This window comes from Chinchilla lanigera, unplaced genomic scaffold (genome assembly GCF_000276665.1).
Source record: "Chinchilla lanigera isolate Chin_1 unplaced genomic scaffold, ChiLan1.0 scaffold00101, whole genome shotgun sequence".
Taxonomy (NCBI): Eukaryota; Metazoa; Chordata; class Mammalia; order Rodentia; family Chinchillidae; genus Chinchilla; species Chinchilla lanigera.
The window spans coordinates 87,332-104,688 of record NW_004955502.1 but is presented as its reverse complement, the minus strand read 5'-3'; the positions used below and the strand labels follow the sequence as shown (position 1 = coordinate 104,688).

The 17,357-nt window shown below is 35.7% G+C and overlaps 1 pseudogene; it reads right to left on the bottom strand.

Annotated features, from left to right (window-relative positions):
• Positions 1 to 1,649: 1,649 nt before the first annotated feature.
• On the bottom strand, positions 1,650 to 2,476 carry LOC102011021 (annotated as a pseudogene).
• Between the last annotated feature and the right edge of the window lie 14,881 nt (positions 2,477 to 17,357).

Below are 17,357 nucleotides of genomic sequence, written 5' to 3'. Positions count from 1 at the left end.
TTGCTCCCAAATGAGGGTGCAGAGGGAAGGTTAATGTGGGTACACCTGCTTGTCATATAAACATAGAAACTCTAGTACCAAAGAACACCAATGTCTTATGACCCAAGAACAACCGCGTCTGAATTTTCATCTGAGGGGAAATTGATGTCACTCAGCAAATCCCAGAAAGCCACTTTATATTCACATCTGGATGTGCTGTTAAGAAGAGAGGTTGCTGATGTTTGGTTTTTGTCTTGTAACTGGCCATACACAAATATTCTCATTACAATTATACCATCAAGATGGGTATTGTGTAATAAAAAAAACAAAGGGCTGGTAGCTCAGTGCCAGGACCCAGTACTGAGATGCTAGTATATATATATATATATATATATAGAGAGAGAGAGAGAGAGAGAGAGAGAGAGAGAGAGAGAGACAGAGACAGAGACAGAGACAGAGAGAAATAGAGTTGTATCTTCTTTTTCAGTGTTAGTATTAATTTTTTTCTCATTGCATTTGCTTGAACCCTCCCCAAAAATGGCAAATATTAGTGACAGTGGACATTCTTGTCAAGCTCCAGTTTTTATTTTTTTTATTAAAACCTGTGGGAATTTTAATCTGATGTTATTACTTACTACATTTAAACAAACATGGTCCAACACAGTAAGACATATGTTCAACTCCAACCCCATGTTCAAACAGAAGCCTTTAAGAAAAGAAAGAAAAGATATCTTTGTGTGCCACAACATAAAAACTGGGAAACCAAATCTCTATGTAGTTTGCTCATATCCTGTGCTTCATATTAACTTCAGTCTCAGGTTAAAACTTACTCATTAATACCATCACGTTAATTTGTATTAGGTTATCATAATTTTTTGCTTTCTGAGTTAGAGTCTCACTATATAGTTCAAGCTTAATTCCTCTTGCCTCAGCCTCAGAGTCCCAGGGTTACAGACAGCCTTGTACCGCTGCACCTAGCAGTAATATTCCTTCTTATGCGTGTCAAAACTCATACCAAACAATGAGTTCTGGGTTGCAAAAGAGGCTTTATTTTTTATACCTGTTCATTAAGTTTTAGTCCACAAGTTAAGACAAAACACACGTAGGTGCCAGTGTACAATGCAACGCATATTCTAGAGCAGTCAGCTATACAAAGGTGATGATAAGGAAAACTGCAGTTGAAATAGTAAAATGTTTCCAGGTATATTAGGAAGTTATTTTTGAGCTGCTGGTGTTCAACCCAAGGGCCTCATGTTGGGGTTAAGATAGGGTGTTCCAAAGAATCTAATGAAGCTGGTTGGATGTCAGTGACTGTAACATTTTCTTTCAGTGTTCCATTACACCTGTAAGCTCTAAGTGAGAGGAACGAGCAGTGATGATGAACAGCAGGACTTATATACCCAGGATGCAGTATCCCAGCTGTTCCCCGGTGGGAATATTTGAAATGTTTTTGTATTTCTTTATGTTTTCCTTCTTTTATTTTTAAAATAAATTTTAAAAAAAGAAAAAAAATAGTTTCTTCTACAAACTTGTTCAGTTTTTAATTTTTCTCATTAGTTCTTGGTTTAAGACCTTCTTCATCAACAGGTATCTCCACATTAATCATCTTCAGTCATTTGTTTCTATCCAAAAAAAATCACTTCCTGTATATTGTTGGTCTTCTTTGACATTCACATGTTTATCTCCTTTTCAGATCTTTTCTGGCCTCTCTGAGTATTTCTGGCCTTAGAAACACTCTTTGTAGACAAAGCAGCTTCTTTATTATTCTCTTGCTGTAAATACACATTCCTCTTGTTTGGAAATTGAGAACAACTCCCCTCCTGCTACCAACTTGATATCACATCCATCACATTCAAGATGTGTTTTCTCATCTTCACTTCTGACTCTTCAATAGGAGAAATGGAGCCGCCATCACCAAGTATTTGTATCTACGGCAATCAAGATCTTCTTTTTCTCAATGTTCACCAACATTTGTTTGCTTCAATGACTCCTTGAGGTGGTGTTCATGCTTCAGTTTTTCAATGTAGTTAAAAAAATCTTCTTGCAACAGCTTGCTGAAAACTTAAAATGTTCCTCCAAGGTAATGGTTTCCTTCCATCCTCAGATTGTAAAATTGGGAACCTCAGTCCTTTGTCTTTGATTTTTTTTTTTTTTTTGCTATTTGTGACCTCCCAGGGTTTCTCCTTCCTTCTGGTCTTCCTCTTTGCATTAATTTTGGCTTGTATTTCCTCTATTTATGTTTCTTGTTTTTCTTGAATCTTTCAAAAATGGCTTTCAAAGTCAGTGGTCTTGGTTCTATAGATGAGTCACTTGATGAATCTGTTTGAACACTTTCAGATATATGAACAAATTTCCTCATGGGGTTTCTTTGAGTCTGTTTAGGTAAGGAAGGTAACATTGTGTTTTGAGACTTGAAAAGTCTTATCACTTTGATTTTCAAATTCCAAGCTGTATCAAATGTCATACAGTTAACAGCATCCATTCCTGATTCATCCATCACTTTTCTTTGTCTTAAGAGTTTCTCCTCCAGCTGCACCACAGAAAAGTAGTTCTAATTTTAATTGAAGATATTTTAGTGTTTTATGATTAGGAATAGCACATGCGTGTTGTTTTAAGCTAGACTTTATTAAACTAGATTTTTTCCACCCGCACTGAGGATTGAACCCAGCATCTTCTCACTGAACTATATCTCCAACCCTTTTATTTTATTTTTTATTTTGTGACAGAATCTTCCAATAAGTCACTAGATTGCTCTAGTTGGGCTCTAACTAGATCCTCCTCCTGCCTCAGCCTCCCAGAGTATGAGGATTATAGTAAGTGCCGCCATACCTGGTTACATTTTAACATTTTATTTCCGGCTTTAGTTTTTGTTTTCCTTATAAACAATAAAGGAAGTCTGCTAGACAAATTTAATGAAATGTCTTTCTTGTATCTACCAAATGACACTTCCACATTGACTGATACAATCTTCCAATATTTCTCTTTACTTTTTACTTTGAATTATCTTGATAAAGATCCTGGTATTGAATCACCCTATAGAACAGTTTCCCAAATGTATATTATTTTGGTATATCATTCAAATGTATTTGCTAATATTTAGCTTCCTGCCCTCTAAAGTAATTTAGTAGATTAGCCTATAGCTTTCTTATATTAATTTTATGTCAGTAAAGTGAATAATAAAATGAATTGAGAATTATCCATCATTTTCTGTGTTTTGGAATAATGTACATAACATTGTTTATAATAGATAAAATAGAATACCTATAAATAGGTGTCTTTGTAGTGACTTTTAAGATGGTAGATATTTGATTACCTTTCTGGGTGCTAATGTAATAATTAAAAATGTTTTCCCATTTTGAGTCAATTTGAATAAATAGTTTGCAAGAAAAACATGACTTTTCAAATCTTTTCTGCAACAGACCTACGTCATTTATTCTTTACTCACTTTTTCTCTGCTTCATCTGTAATCATGTCACATTCTCATACCTAATCACCTTTTAGTGTTTTTCCTTTAATAAAATGACCAAGGAGTTTAATTTTTGGTTTTACTAATGACTCAGGTCTTTATATTTTATTTTTTTTTCCTCAAGATTTAATGCATCATTTATTGTACAGCAAAAGAAATAATTGACAGAACAGAGAGACAACTATAGAAAGGGAGGAAATCCTCTTAAAGTTTTCATTGCACAAGGGATTAGTACCCAGAATATATAAGGAGTTCAAACAACTCAATAAAAGAACCTAATAATCTGATTTTATTTCTCCATTAAATTTGAAGGATAGTTTTGCAGAATATATCAATCTGGGTTTGAAGTTGTTTTGTTTTAAGACTTAGAATAGTTCACTCCAAACTTCTTGATTTGATGCTTTATATTGAGAAATCTGCCATGATTCTGATGGGCTTTCTTTTGTAGGTGATCTCTTTCTTTTCTCTAACAGCTTTTAATATTGTCCTTTTGTATATTATCTAGGATCTTGATTATTATATGTCTGGGTATAGTTTTATTTTGGTTGTGGCCAGTTGGAGTTCTATATGCCTTACTTACTGTATGTCAGATTCATTCTTCATGCTTGGGAAATTTTCTGCTATTACTTCTGCAGATATTATTTTTGTGTCATTTGTGTTGACTCCTGCATTTTCATTGACACCTATTAGTCTTACGTTGCTTCTCTTTGCATCGTTTTGCACTGTTGAATTGATATTTCCTGGTTCTTTGTTATTTTTATGAGATCTTTCCTTTCATGATCTTTAGCTGCAATGCTGTCTTCCAAGATCTGAAAGTCTATCTTTGGCTTCAGTAAAGCAGTTTTTCCAGCTTTTGCTGGAAGTTTTGATTTTCTGGATATCTCTTTGAAGCTGTTTCATGCATTCTAGTTCTTTCCTATATTGTTCATTTAACATTTGTATCATTTTTCTTTTTTTCTTTTTCTTTTCGTACTGGGAATTGAACTTATGACCTCAGGCTTGCCAGACAAGCACTTATGCCACTGAGCTATATCCCCAGCCCTGCATCATTTTTCTATGCTCGTCTATTTTTTTTATATATGTCTTCTTTAGATGTGCTGAGCAATCATTGTTGTCATTTCATTTTTTACCTAAGACATTTCTGAACTCATTTCTGCTATGGCCTGATGGAGTTGTTTCTTTACTTCATTTATGATCATTTCAGAGATTTCAGGTGTCTGACTTCCAAGTTCTCCTATTTTGATGTCTCGGGACTAGTTTTGCTTGGGATGAAGTTCTGGGATTGCATTTTGCTTGTCTTGTCATTTTGGATGCTGGAGGCAAACTGAGCCTCACCCTACCCAGGAAGCTCACCGAATGTCTCTATGGTCCCTAGATTTCCTGGGTGTCAGGTTTGCCCCACAATGACAGCAGAAGGTGGGCCATCAGGTCTGGGATCTCCAGGAATTTGATGGAGCCCACCGCTCAGATGAGAACCAAAATGGCAGTGGAACACTAGCCTTCAGTACCATGATCCCCAGGCAGTTGATTGAGGGTGTGTGGGCCTCAGCTGTGAACCACAATGTTGGCAGAATATGGGCACTGGCTTGAGTTCCCCAGGTGGCTGACTGACGATGCATGGAATAATCTGCTTTAAACGTCTTAATCTGCTTTAATCTGCATCAATGTGCAGAGAGGAGGCAGGGTGTGCACTCCCTGAGATGCAGCCCCCAGATGCTGACATTTAGAACTGGCTTCTAAATCCTCCTGTCCTTCCCAAAGGGCAGGGAAAGGAGTTGTGGCCAAGCTGGGCAAAGGAGACTGTCTGTCTTCTTAGCAAGTTTGACAGATGACATAGTCACCTTGGCGACGGTAACATCTTTGAACTTGTTGCTGCCGTGTGGCTCCCGGCCTGGCTCCAAGGTGAAAGGCAGGGGTGGCACAGAGTATATTTTCTTTTGTTTGTTTCAGTTTCATGAATAATTCCCTTTTCCTAATTTACTTTGGTTCATTTGCATACAGTAAAACCTCAGATTGTAACTTGTTCTGTGAGTGTTCCATAAGGCAAACAAACTTTTTTTTTATTTTAAAGAGAGTAGTAAATGAGAAACAAACAACAGTAGCAGCATACCAGTATCACAAATATAAACAAATCAAAGCAAGAACATTCAAAGTGATACAGAGTCTCAAGACAAAATAATATGAATCAACAGTGGTTGTTACATTACATATTGCTGTCCTCAGCTACATTGCTCAGATTATCAGATGAAAGAATGAAAGATTGCTCAAACCATTATAGGGAATAAGAAAATAATTCATCAACAAAACATTAGAGATAATGCAGAGTTTCACTAGACAAGATGGTAGGAGTTCACCTTTGTAATTCCATTGCATACTGTTACCTTCAAATCAGTTGCTCAGACCACCAGACGCAAGCATGCACAATCAATCAGAACATAAAAAATTGTAATCATTAACTGTTCATTTCAATACACCATCAGAATCAGCATTAGAGTTATTGCAGCTATTCATATATATTTATATTTTGTGTTTTCTTTCTTTTTTCTTCTTTCCCTTATCCCAGTCATTCCTTCCTTTGAGCAATTTCTTTCCCTTTCCTATCATCTATTGTATGTTTTGAGTTTTACCTAGTCTTTCAGGTTCCTACACCAAGGAGACAATATGATGTTTACCCATCTGGGTGCGACTTATTTCACTTATGAGTACGGTCTCTAGTTGCATCCATTTAACTACAAAAGCCTTGAGATTATCTTTTTTAATAGCTGAGTAATACTCCATTCTATAAAAATACCACATCTTTTCTATCCATTCCTCAGTGGATGGGAACCTGGGTTGTTTCCAAGATTTAGCTATAACAAATTGTGCTGCTGTAAACATGGGTGCACATATATTGCTGTGGTATGATGTCTTTAATTCTTCTGGGAAAATACCCAAAAGGGGAATAGCTGGGTTAAATGGGATTTCCCATCCTCGTTTTGTGAGGAATCTCCAAATTGATTTCCACAGTGGTTTCACCAATCTATACTCCCACCAGCAGTGGAGTAGGGTTCCTTTCTCCCCACAGCTTCTCCAGCATTTATTATTGGTTGATTTCTTGATGATAGCCATTGTTTCTGGGGTGAGGTAGAATCTCAGTGTTGCTTTAATTTGCATTTCTCGAATGACTAATGACCTTCAACACTTTTTCATGTATTTATTTGCCATTAGTATCTCTTCATTAGAGAAGTGTGTATTCATCTCAGATGCCCATTTTTTGATTGGGTCTTTGAATTTGGGGGGCCTGATTTTTTTTAATTCTTTATGTGTCCTAGGTAGAAGTTCTTTGTCTGAGGGGCAGTTGGCTAAATTTTTTTTCCGATTTGTGGGTTTTCTTTTCCACTTTATTGGTGATTTTTTAGATGTGCAAAACTTTTCAATAAGATGAGATCCCAGCTGTTGATTCTTTGAAGTGTTTCATGTGCAGTTTGGTTTTTGTTCATGAACTCTCTGCCTGCCCCAATGTCATCAAGATTTTTACCTACTTTCTCTTCCAATAGATTTAGTGTTTCTCTTTTAATATTTAAATCTTTTATACATTTTGACTTTAGTGCATGGTGAAAGATATGGGTCTAGTTTTAGTCTTTGGCATATGGAAAGCCAGTTTTTCCAGCACCATTTATTAAAGAGGCTATCTTTCTTCCAGTGAACATGTTTGGCTCCTTTATCGAAGATAAGGTGGCTGAGTGTGTTTGTAATTGTATCTGTATCTTCTAATCTGTTCCATTGATCTTCAGGTCTGTTTTTGTGCCAGTACCATGCTGACTTTATCACAGTAGCTTTGTAACATAATTTTAAGTCAGGAATTGTGATGCCTCCTGCCTTTCCTTTGTTGCCCAGGATTGCTTTTGCTATTCATTGTCTCTTCTGGTTCCAGATGAACTTTAGGAATGTTTTCTCTCGATCTGTGAGGTATGCTAATGGTGGTTTGTTGGGATTATGTTGAATCTGTACAACAATTTTGGGAGTATGGCCATTTTCACAGTGTTGGTTCTTCCTATCCATGAGCAAGGAATATCTTTCCATTTTTTAAAATCTTCGATTTCTTTTTTTCAGAGTACTATAATTTTCACTATATAGATCTTTACTTCTTTTGTTAGATTGATTTCTAAGTATTTCATTTTTTAGATGCTGTTGTGAAATGTGTGGTTTCCCTAATTTCTCTCTCAGTCTGTTCATTGTTTGTGTCCAGGAATGCTATTAATTTTTGAGTGTTGACTTTATATCCAGCTGTGCTACTAAATTTGTTTATTAGTTCTAGGAGTCATTCTGTGGAGTTTTTGGGGTCTTCTATATATAATATCATGTCATCTGTGAACAATGATAATTTCACTTATTCCTTTCCTATTCTTATTCCTTTTATTTCTGTCTCTTGAATAATTAATTGCTCTGGCTAATGTTTCCAGAACTATATCGAATAGGAGTGCTAGTGGACGTTGTTGTCTTGTTCCTGATTTTAGAGTGAAAGCTTTCAGTTTTTGTCCATTTTGTATTGTGTTGGCTGTTGGTTTGCCGTAAATGACTTTTATCAGAGTGAGGTAAAGACTATCTATTCGTATTTTCTGTAGGTTTTTTTTTTTTTTAATCATGAATGAGTTTTGGACTTTATCACAACTTTTTCTGCATCTATTGAGATGATCATGTGATTTTTGTCTTTGGCTCTATTCATATGGTGTACTACATTAATTTATTTGTGTATATTGAAACATTCCTGCCTTCTTGGGATGAATCCCACTTGGTCATGATGTATAATCTTCTTGCTGGTCTGGTATATTGTATTTGCTAGTATTTTATTGAGAATTTTTGCATCTATATTCAGTAGGGAGATCGGTCTCTAGTTCTCTTTTTTGGTTTTGTCTTTCCCTGATTTTGGTATCCAGGTAATACTTGCCTCAAGGAATGAGTTAGGGAGAATTCTTTTCCTTTCTGTTTCATTAGTTTGAGAGGATTGACATCAAGTCTTCTCTAAATTTCTTGTAGAATTCAGAGGTGAATCCGGCAGGACCTGGGCTTTTCTTTGTTGGTAAGTTTCTTGTTACATTTTCAATTTTGTTGGCTGATATGGAGTTATTCAGAATTTTTATATTTTCTTTATTCAGCTTTGGTAATTCATATGTATCTAGGAATCTGTCCATTTCTTCTGTGTTTTCCATCCTATGAGAGTAAAGATTTTCAAAGTAGGTATGATGATCTTCTGAATTTCTTTAGGATCTTTAGTGATTTCATCCTTTTTGTTTCTTATTGAATGAATTTGAACTTTTTCTTTCCTTCTTTTGATAAGGTTGGCTAGGGGTTTATTAATTTTATTTATTTTTTCATAGAACCAACTCTTTGATTCATTAATTCTTTTTATTGTTTTCTTAGTCTCCATTGTGTTAATTTCTGCTCTGATATTTATAATTTCCTCTCTTCTTCTGGCTTGACTTGTTCTTGTTTTCCTAGAAATTTGAAGCGCAGCATAACATTGTTTATTTGTGCTCATTCTGTTTTCTTGATGTGAGAATTCACTGCTATAAATTTCCCACTGAGGACTGCTTTTGTTTCATCCCACAGGTTCCTGTAAGTTGATCTGCACTTTCATTTGATTATAAATATTGTTTTATTTCTTCTTTAGTTTCATCTGTGACCCATTGGTTGTTCAGGAGGGTGTTATTTAATTTCCATGTGTTTGTGGAGTTTTTGCAATTTCTTTTGTCATTAATTCCCAGTTTTATTGCCCTATGGTACAATAGTATTCATGGGATAATTTCAATTCCTTTGCATTTACTTAAGCATGTCCTACATGCTAGTGTACGATCTATTTTGGAGAACATCCTGTGTGCTGCTGAGAAGAATGTGTATTCTGATGTTGTTGGGTGGAACACTCTGTAAAGGTCTACTAAGTCCATTTGTTCACAAGTTTGGTTTAGTTCTGTACTTCTTTGCTGATTTCTGTCTATTTAATCTATCTTTTTTTTGACAATGTGGGTGTTAAAGTCTGCTGTTATGACTGTATTACTGCTTATTTGATTTTTCATGTCTGTTTAAATTTGTCTTATATACTTGGGTGCTCCTGTATTTGGTGCATAGATATATATGATTATTATCTCTTCCTCTTGCAGTTTTCCCCTAACAAGTATGTAGCGACCTTCTTTATCTCTTTTGATCATTCTTGGTTTGAAGTACACACTGTTTACAAACAGAATAGCTACACCCTTTTTTTCTGGATTCCTGTTGCATGGAATATCAATTTCCATCCTTTGACTTTCAGACTATGAATTTCCTTTTGGATTAAATATTTTGCTCATATACAGCGTGTTGTGGGATTTTCTTTCTTGATCCACTCTCCCAGTCTGTTTCTTTTAATTGGTGAATTGAGACCATTTACATTGACAATTCTAACTGAAATGCATTGGTTTATCTTCCTGCTGTTGGTTCCTCCTTTTTCCCTCTGTTTATTTGCTTGTTCTGCTTGGTAGTTCCTTTGTCTTGTTATTCTTAAAGTTGTGGGTTTTTTTTTTTTAATCTCTTTTTAGAATACCTTTTAGTACTATTTGTAGGATTGGTTTGGTACCCATAAATTTCTTCAGTTGCTCTTTATCATGGAAATATTTTATTTCTCCATTAATTTTGAAGGATAGTTTTGCAGGGTACATCAATCTGGGTTGGAAGTTGTTTTCTTTTAGGATGTGAAATACTTCAGTCTAAGCTCTTCTTGACTTGATGGTTTCTGTTGCAAAAATCTGCTGTGATTCTGTTGGGCTTTCCTTTATTGGTGATCTGTTTCTTTTCTCTAACAGCTTTTAATATTCTGTTATTTTGTGTTATTTCTGGGATCAGATTATCATATGTCTGGGTGTAGATTTATTTTGGTTATGGCTAATTGGAGTTCCCTATGCCTTACTTAACTGTATGTCAGATTCTTTTTCCATGCTTGGGAAATTTTTGGCTATTACTTCTGCAAATAGTGTTTTTATGTCGTTTGTATTGACTCCTATTTCATTGACACCTATTAATCTTACATTGCTTTTTTTTTACATCATCTTGCAGCTGTTAAATTGTTATTTCCTAGTTACTGGTTATTTTTAAGAGGTACTCCCTTTCATGATTGTTAACAGCAATGCTGTCTTCAAGGTCTGAAAGTCTATCTTCCACTTCATTCAGGCAATTTTTTCCAGCTTCTGACAGAATTTTTAATTTCCTGGATATCTCTTTGAATCTGTTTCAAGCATTCTAATCCTTTCTTATTCATTCAAGGTTTCCATCATTTTTCTATGCTCCTCTATGTTTTTTATCTATGTCTTCTTTAGATAAGCTGGGCTATATTTCATTACTGTTGTCATTTCTTTTTTTTATCCTACAGTGTATTTCTTTTTCTATTTTAAAAATTAAAAAACTAACAAAACAACAATGAAGACAAAATCAAGCAACATGAAAATAATAAAAATGATACATAACATCAAAACAAAGTGATAGGAATTAACAATGGGTGCTACATTACATACTGTTATCTTCAACCAAGTTGCTCAGTCCACTAGACATAAGAATGTAGGATTGATCAAACAATCAAAGACTGTAGCAATAAAACAAAATAAAACAAAAACAAACAAACAAACAAACAAACATTGGAAATGATGCAGAGCTTCACCACACAAGATGGTAGGAGTTCAACAATGATTCTTATACTGCATATTGTTGTTTTCATATCAGTCATTCTGATTACCAGATTCAAGTGTGCAAAACTGGTAAAGAAAAAAGAAAATTTTAAGCATTTTAAGCATTCCTTTCAATAAACCACAGACATCAGCAATACACCAATTTCAGCTATCCTTAAATATACATATAAATTTTGTTTTTCATTAGAAAAATTATTTTATGGGCTTTAATTTTTTTTAAGTTCTTTATATATTCTAGGTATTAATCCTGACCAAGGAGTAGCTGGAAAAATTTTTCCGTATTCTGTAGGGTGTCTTTTCATTCTTTTGTTTCCATTGCTGTGCAGAAGTGTTTTAATTCAACACAATATCATTGATTGATTCATGGTGTTACTTCTTGTGCAATTAGGTTATGTTCAGAAACTTCTTGCCTTTGCCTATATCTTCAAGAGTTTTATCTATTTTACCTTCAAGCAGTTTATATTTTAATATCTAGGTTTTGTCCCATTTTGATTTCATTTTAGTATAGGGTGAGATATACAAGTCTAGATTCATTTATCTGAACATGGATAACCAGTTTTCCCAACACTGTTTGCCAAAGGGACTATCTTTTCTCAAGCTTATGCTTTTACCCCCTGTATCAAAGATTGGATGGCTGAATGTGGCTAGGGTTGATTCTGCATCCTTAATTCTGTTCTTTTGATTTTCATGTCTATTTCGTGCTGACTTTTACATCACTATAGCTTTGTAATATAATTGGAATTTGGATTTTGATGCCTCCTGCTTTGTTCTTGTTGGTCAGGATTACTTTGGATTTTCTGAGTGTCATCTGGGCTCCATATAAATTTTAGGAAATTTTTCCTAGATATTTGTAAACAGAATGCAACCAATCTTAAAAAGATCATACATTATGACCAAGGTGTCTTCATTCCTGGGGTACAAAGACTCAATGAACATGACACATCACATAAAAACAAGGTCAGAAAACACATGATCATCTTGATAGACACTGAAAAAGGTTTTTATAAAATTCAATGTCTATTTATGATGAAAAAAATCCTGATGAAAATAGGTATACAAGGACCTTACCTCAAACTGATGAAAGCCATTTTTGACAGACCCTGTGCCAAAATCACACTAAATTGGGAAAAAACTGAAAGCATTTCCTCTAAAGCAAGAACAAGGCAAGGTGTCCATTCTTACCACTTTGTGTTCAATATAGTACTAGAAACTTTAGCCAAAGCAATAAGGCAAAAGAAAGAAATAAAAAGGATATATATATGATGACACAATCCTTTGAAAAGAAAACCCAAAAAACTCCACCCCTAGAAGAAATACACAAATTCAGAAATGTAGCAAGAAATAAAATAGACATGAAAATCAATACAATTACTGTACACCAGTAATGAACCCACTGAGAAAAAAATTAGGGAAACAATCTCATTTCTAGTAGTCCAAAAAAGAATTAAATATCTGAGAACTTGGGAGGCTAAGGTGTGAGGAATGTCTGAGCTCAAGAGTTTGAGAACAGCTTGAGCAACATTTCAAAATCCACATTTCAAAAACAAATAAATACACAAAAATATACAAGAGAAAGTGGTGGAATGGTAAGCAGCAACAACTCAGCCTTTCTGAGATTCAGAATCCAGTCACTGGAAAATAATAATGTGGGGAAGAAAAAAAAAGAAGGTAGTAGATTGCTGCAAACCAGGAAGGATCTGACATGAAAATTAAAACCTACAGGGAAACTGAACACTGCACAACATGGAGAAGGGGAGGGACAAGCTGCACTTTCCCTGCCTGGCTCCTGGCTCTTGGCTCCTGGCTCTTGGCTCTTGGCTCCTGGCTTGTGAGAAAGGGAGACAAGTCTATAGAGACACAGTACAGCTGGGGACTCTAAGGACTTCAGGGAGAAACAAAGCAGTGGAAGGGACAGTGCTGATGTGACCTGCAGCAGCCCATGAGGGACTCCAGTGCAAGCAACCATCGGGACTTGGTCGGAGCCATTCCAGGGAGGGGCTGGCTGTGTGATCTGGGACTTAGAGCAGCAGACTTCATTTCAGGGTGTTCAGTGTTACATTTGCACACTTACTGGGTAGGAGACAGCCGTGGTCAGGCAGCCAGGTCAAGCTGAAAGACATCCCCCCATCCCAAGTCTGAGCTAAAGGACATAGCCCCATCCCAAAGTCCAAGGCCAGGCTCAGCTTAGATTGCTCTGGATTTGAACTCTCCAACCTGCCCTAATCCTGCTGCCTGGTCGGGCCTGTATCCAGCACGGATCTGAGGTCTCACTCTTCTTTATCCACCAACCTGAGCAAGAACACATCTGGAGTTGGACACTGCCCCCAAATCGTAGACTGTGGGAGAAAACCACACCTTTGAAATAATGGATACATTTTTGTTGTTTTTATTTTTAATGAGTCTGTGCATTGTTTTTAGTTTTTGTTTACTCTTATTGTTCTTTCTTTTCCTTTCCTCCTTTCTTCTTGACTCACTTATTTGTGCTTGGGAAATTTTCCTTTGTCCCTTTTCCTTGCTTCCTATATCTTTCTCTTTTTTCTCTTCTCCCCTTTAATTTTTCTCCACTTCATTTTTCTCTTCTATTTATAATTTCTATATAATTTCTTTCTTTTTTCTCCCTGTCTTAGTTACTGTTCTTGTGGCTGAAACAAAATACCTGACACAGAGAGTTAAAGGGGGAAAGGTTTATTTAGCTCATAGTTTGTAGAGGTTTCGGTCCACAATCAGCTGGCTCCAAGGTGGGGTAGCTTGGTGGGAGAATCACAGAGCAGAAACAGTTCATGGCAAGCAGAAGGCAACAAAAGCAAACACACAAGGGATAGGACAAGCCTCTTTCTGTTGCTTATATTGTATCCAGGCTTCTGGGGTTAGTGTGGTGCCAAACCAATCAGTGGACTAATTAATGTTAATCCTAGCATTGCACCATGAATCAGTCCCTGTGCCACACACCCTAGATCTAGCCACTTCTGAAAAAGCCCCACCTATGACTGCATGAACCTTTGAGGGGACATCTAGGCAGACACAAGTCATAGCACCCTCTTTTTCCTCTGTCATCTATTTCTTATCAGTTTTATTGTCTTACATTTACCTAATTCTATAAACATCTATCTACTCTTCAATAAGATTCTTTGTTCCACTTTGCTCTCCTTTTTCTTGTATCATAGAGTTTAAGATTTCAAATATTTCCTGTTGCATTCACTCAGGCCCCAAACTTATGTCTTTTTTAATAAAGCTTTGTTGATTTTTTGATAGTTATTAACTTTGTAAAATTACTGTTGAATTCTTTCTACCATTACCTGAGATATAGCTGAGGCATTTAGTATGTATTAGTTATGTCAGTACTGGGTCATCTTAATATTTACACTATAATTGGTGATTTCTTGTCTAGGATTCTGTGTGGTAAATTATTATTTTTTATGGTATGTTAATATCCAGTTTGTCTTGGAACACTACTGTAGTTGATTCACTTGATATTAACAGGGTCACATAATCATCATTCTTTCCTTGTAAGCCAAAACTCAAATTACCTTTGTGACATTAATAGAGTGCACTAGTACTAGAGTATACTCCCAGAGAACTGGGTTGCTGGGAAAAGTACACCATATCCTCCTCTTCCAAATTAAACAAGGGGTTCAGATCTTGGTGATGTGGCAAAGTACTATTGATAGCCATGTCCAAAGTACATCACTGAAAAGCAGGTAAAGAGATCTCCATACTAGCAATAAAGTCTTTAGACTATAAGTATTCATAAACCTTAAGACAAAGTAAAAGAATAGAAATACGAGAAGAAAAGGCAACAAAATGCCTCCCCAAACTTCAAACTATGCTGAAGCCAGTCCAGAAAGGGCTGAGGGGCAGGAAAGCGTAGCCTGCATACCCAGACTAATGAAATGTTAGCACAGGAAATTAGAAAACAGATCAAAGAGGTACTCAGGGGGCCTGAGAAGACAAAACTGAACAGATAGTGAACACTAAGAGAAAGCTAGATTTGATAAAATACTAATATAAAACATGAATGACTAGTCTACAAAAAAATTAGAGTGCATAAAAAGGTTTCAATCAGAAAGCCAGGAGAGGGGCTGGGGATTTAGCTCAGTGGCACAGCGCCTGTCTGGCAAGCATGAGGTCATAAGTTCGATTCCTGGTACCAGAAAAAAAAAAAAACAAAAAAAGAGAAAGAAAGCCAGAATATTAAAAATCATATTAGAAGTATGGGCAGCAGAACTGACCAATGTGAGGACAGAATTTCAGAACTAGAAGGCAATGACGCCTTCGAATACAAACTACATGCTGGGAGTGGTGGCAAATGCCTGTGATCCCAACACTTGGGAGGTGGAAGAAGGAAAATCTCCACAGGTTCACAGCCAGCCTAGGCTACATAGTGAGTTCAAGGCCAGTCTGATTGACATAGTGTGCAAAAAGCAAAAGCCAATGCCAAAGCCAACGCAGAATGAAACAAACAAGTAAACCTCCTAACTATTCAAATGTACCTTAAAAACAACAAGACAACATGAAAAATAGATCCAATAGTTAATAGATAGTGCCAAGAGGACTAATGTAATAGCATTTGAAATAAATAAAAAACCAGAACACAACACAAATGGCAAGTGATGTAATAAACCTATTCACAGAAATAATGCCAGAAAAGTCCCCAAATGTAGGGAAAGAAATAAGCGTACAGATAAGGCATATACTCCTCAAACTCTAAGAAAATCAAAAGAGAATCAGCACTTCTAAAGTTATTTCTGGAAGTGTTACTCTGATTCCAAAAGCAGAAAAAAATCCAACCAATAAGCAGAACTACAGGCCTAACTCTTTAATGAATGAATATAGATGAATACACATCCAAATATTCTCATTACAGTGCTTGCAAACAGAATATAGCAAATCATCAAAAAGATTATATCCCAAACAGGCTTCATCCCAGGGATACAAGAATAGTTCAACATGTGTGAATCAATAAGTGTAATACATCACATAAACAGAAACAAGTACAAAAATCACATGAAGAGCTCAATAGACACAAAATATCTTTAAAAAATTCATCTTCCATTTGTGATAAAAACTCTAAAGAAAATATGCATAAAAGGTGTTTACCTTAGTCTGATAAAGTCATCTATGACAAATATTGGTCAATATATTAAATTGAGAGGAATGGAAATCTTCCCTCTGAAATTAGGGACAAAACAAGCACATGTGCTGTCACCAATTTTGTTCAATATAGTTCTTGAAATGTTAGCCAGAGCAATTAGACAAGAGAAAGAAATAAAAAGGTTATGTAAAAAGGGAAGAAGTTAAATTATTGCTATTATCATATGACATGATCCGTTACATAGAAGACCCCAAAACCTCCACCAAAAGATTCCTATAATTTTTTACCAAATTTGGTAATGCAGCAGGATACAAAGTCAATATTCAATGGTGAATACCATACCTGTACATCAATAACAAACTCACTGAGAGAAATTAGGGAAATATCTTTCAAAGTAGTATCAAGAAAAATGAGATACCTAACCAAGGAAGTGAAAGACCTCCATAACGAAAACTATAGTACTCTGAAAAAGGAGCTTGCAGATTAGAAAATGGAAAGATTTCCCCTTTTCCTGGATAGATAGAACCAGTATAGTGAAATTGGCCATACTCTCTAAACTGTTATATAGATTTAATGCAATCCCAAATCAAAATAATAACAGCATTCTTCACAGAACTAGAGAAAGAAATACTAAAATTTATATGGAATAAGAAGAGATCTAGAATAGCAAAAGCAATTCTGGGCAACAAGGGTGTGGCAGGGGGCATCACCATCCTGGACTTCAAGTTATATTATAAAGCTGGAATGAGAAAAACAGCATGGTACTGACAAAACAAAACAGGCTTATGACTTGTGGATCAATGAATGGAACAGAATAAAGGGTAGAAACAACTGCAGGCACATTCAGCTACATTATCTTTACCAAAAAGGCCAAATCCCTTCGTAGGAGAAAAAAGAGCCTACTTAACGAATGGCACTAGGAAAACTAGCTATGCATGTGCTGAAGGTTGAACCTAGATCTGTATCTCTCATGATGCACTAAACTAAAATAAAAATGCATCAAAGTTCTATATATTAAAATAAAAACACTCCTGAGAATATAGCAGCTGGTAAAGACTTTCTGAATAGAAGCTGGTTACATAAGAAATAATACCAAGAATCAATAAATGGGATCACATCAAATACAAAA